The sequence below is a fragment of the Toxorhynchites rutilus genome, chromosome 3 (assembly GCF_029784135.1).
Source record: "Toxorhynchites rutilus septentrionalis strain SRP chromosome 3, ASM2978413v1, whole genome shotgun sequence".
Lineage (NCBI taxonomy): Eukaryota > Metazoa > Arthropoda > Insecta > Diptera > Culicidae > Toxorhynchites > Toxorhynchites rutilus.
The window spans coordinates 257,734,331-257,736,868 of NC_073746.1; the positions used below are offsets into that span (position 1 = coordinate 257,734,331).

The 2,538-nt window shown below is 37.6% G+C and overlaps 1 non-coding gene across 1 annotated transcript; it reads left to right on the forward strand.

The window, feature by feature from the left end:
- The first annotated feature begins 1,833 nt into the window (after positions 1-1,833).
- Trnak-cuu (transfer RNA lysine (anticodon CUU)) lies at positions 1,834-1,906 on the forward strand. Its single transcript has one exon. It is a non-coding gene; the product is annotated as a tRNA-Lys (tRNA).
- The last annotated feature ends 632 nt before the right edge of the window (positions 1,907-2,538 follow it).

Sequence of the window (2,538 nt, forward strand, 5' to 3'; positions counted from 1 at the left end):
AAGTCAATGCCGTCAACGCAGATAGGAAAGACGAAACGCTTGCAGCGTAAAACTTAATGAATATAGTGAACATGTAATAAAGTATCAAATACACTCGACAAAAAAATTAGAGGAAGAGAATGCGAAATCGGGATTGTTAAGTGATTTTTGACATCCTGTAACTTCGTGAAAAAAAAACGCATATCGATGGAATGCACATCATTTTGAAGCTACAACTTTCAGATATTAGAATATTTTTTGTACATATTTTTATCTTGGTGTGGGCAACAATATCGGGAAGAAATGAAAAATCGATTTTTTTTTTCAAGAATATTCTGGACTAACACAATTTTTTGCCTACCAACTCAACAGCAAATCCAATTAACCTCATCAATCAGCTTTTGGTTCCAAAAACGTTCTTGTAGGACCTTTGCACACAAAGATATTAAAGTTTGAATGAAAAATTACCGCTTCGTCTTTGATGATGAATAATTTAATAAACAACCATCGCACCGCAAATCGAAAGGCAGTTTGAAATATCCTATAAATTCTGCACTAGGACATTTTGTTACTTTGACGAAAAAAAAAATTATTTAAATTTTTTGCATCGATTTCAAAAAAGTGGCAAAAAAAGGATTTTCATAGTGCTTTACAAAATCCACTGTAGTTCTGCAAATATTACAGTAAGTTCTAATGTTTGCAGGCAAATATTTAGCTTAGTTTATTCCCTAAACATCTGTGAACGTTTCATATTGATACATTCAGCCGTTTTTTCTAGCCGATTTTTCAAAGTTTGGAATAAATTAGTAAAGCATTTGGTCGGAAATCGTACCAGAAGTTTAAGATCATACACGACTCTCAGAATGAACGATTCGTGAGTTTCACAACCTTCCAATATTGCCCATAGACGAACAATTATTTTGCACAAACCAAAATATTGAGCAATAATATTGAACGTCTACGCTTTAGTCGATTCCTTGCCTTGTTACCACGCCTTATAAAGGGTTAACAGAGTGCTTTAGAAGAAAGGAAACTATGAGTGAGCCGCGAGTCTCCTCAAGATGTGTTGTTGCTTTTTCCGCTTATCAGTCTGTTTAATTTCCGTCGCGCCGACAGATCCCGCAAGAAACCCGGTCGACTACCCTAGACGACGAACGTGTTAATGAGAACCTAGTACACCATCGAGATGCACCGAAATGCATCTCTCTCTCTTGTTCTCTCTAGGAAATTTGTTTTCCGCTATTCGGCAAAAAAAAAACAAGAGCACTGCATTGTTGGGAGCATCGACAACATGTGAGAAGAGGCGAGTGGCCCAGTTTTTTCGCGCCTAAAACATACCGAGTAACGTAATTACGATGAATGGGCCATTAGCACGTGATTACCAGAGTGCTATATACTGAAAGCGTGTATGTGAGAGAAACAATAGAAAGAGAGAAGAATAGCTGAAGGGCAGCCGTGTGTGCAAGGCGAGCAAAACAAACCCCGAAAAGAGGTGTGGTTAAGTTCAGATACTACAAGAATTCTTGCCTATTCCGTTTCAGCGAATGTTCCGCTTGCCATCGCTTCTCGATTGTGTTTTTTTTCTCGTTTTGCTCCATCCTCCAGTCAATGACTACGGCTTGTCGAGCATCGGAACCTTTTTTTCTTGTCAAACAGAAGATTCAGCTCATCTTGCATTTTTCGTGTTGCTTCTCGCCGAGTTGCTTTTGATATGAATACAAGTTTTTTTTTAATGATTTTCAGCAACTTTTTCTAAATATAGATCTTCGAATGCCAGGTTATCATATCGACACTTTTTGACTTAACACGAGCTATGTGGAATGATTCACTTGTATAGAGATATGAGACGCATTCGCCCGGCTAGCTCAGTCGGTAGAGCATGAGACTCTTAATCTCAGGGTCGTGGGTTCGAGCCCCACGTTGGGCGATATATGTTTTTTATGTTGTGGAAAAATCCACAGAAAATTAAAATTGAAAACTAGTTGATGACAATAAACTCGTCGTTGGTAAAATAAAATAGTATAATCGATGCAGTGAAGTCTGTGTACCAATCGAGACAGAATCGTGTACATGGAAACGTTTCATTCGAAATATATTCGGCGATGCATTATTTCAAAAATCATCTCAGACGCGCCGCTGCTGTACCCTTTTCTGCAGTCATGCTGGGATCTGTTCACATCATTTGTTAAGCAAATATAACATACCTCATCAGCTCATAATTCCTGAACGATAACTTTCTTCTCGCTGGAATTAATCACCAGTATTGAAATACATAGGCTTTCCAAACGTAAATCAATATGATTTTCAATCAATATCATCTATCATGTGGTGTGCCTTGTAGAAGTTATTCGCGTTTTCATGCTCGTCATCCGAGACACCTTGAAACATTTCAAGCGAGCATAATGTTAACTAAACAATGTCGTATGAAATTTGTCTTTCATGCTATACGAAAGCCACTTCCAATTCAAGTGATGCCAGTCGATAACATTTCATTTGTGTGATACTCGTGAGAAAATTGCTCTATTGATTATAATTTGCATTCCATAATAAACGGTTTGA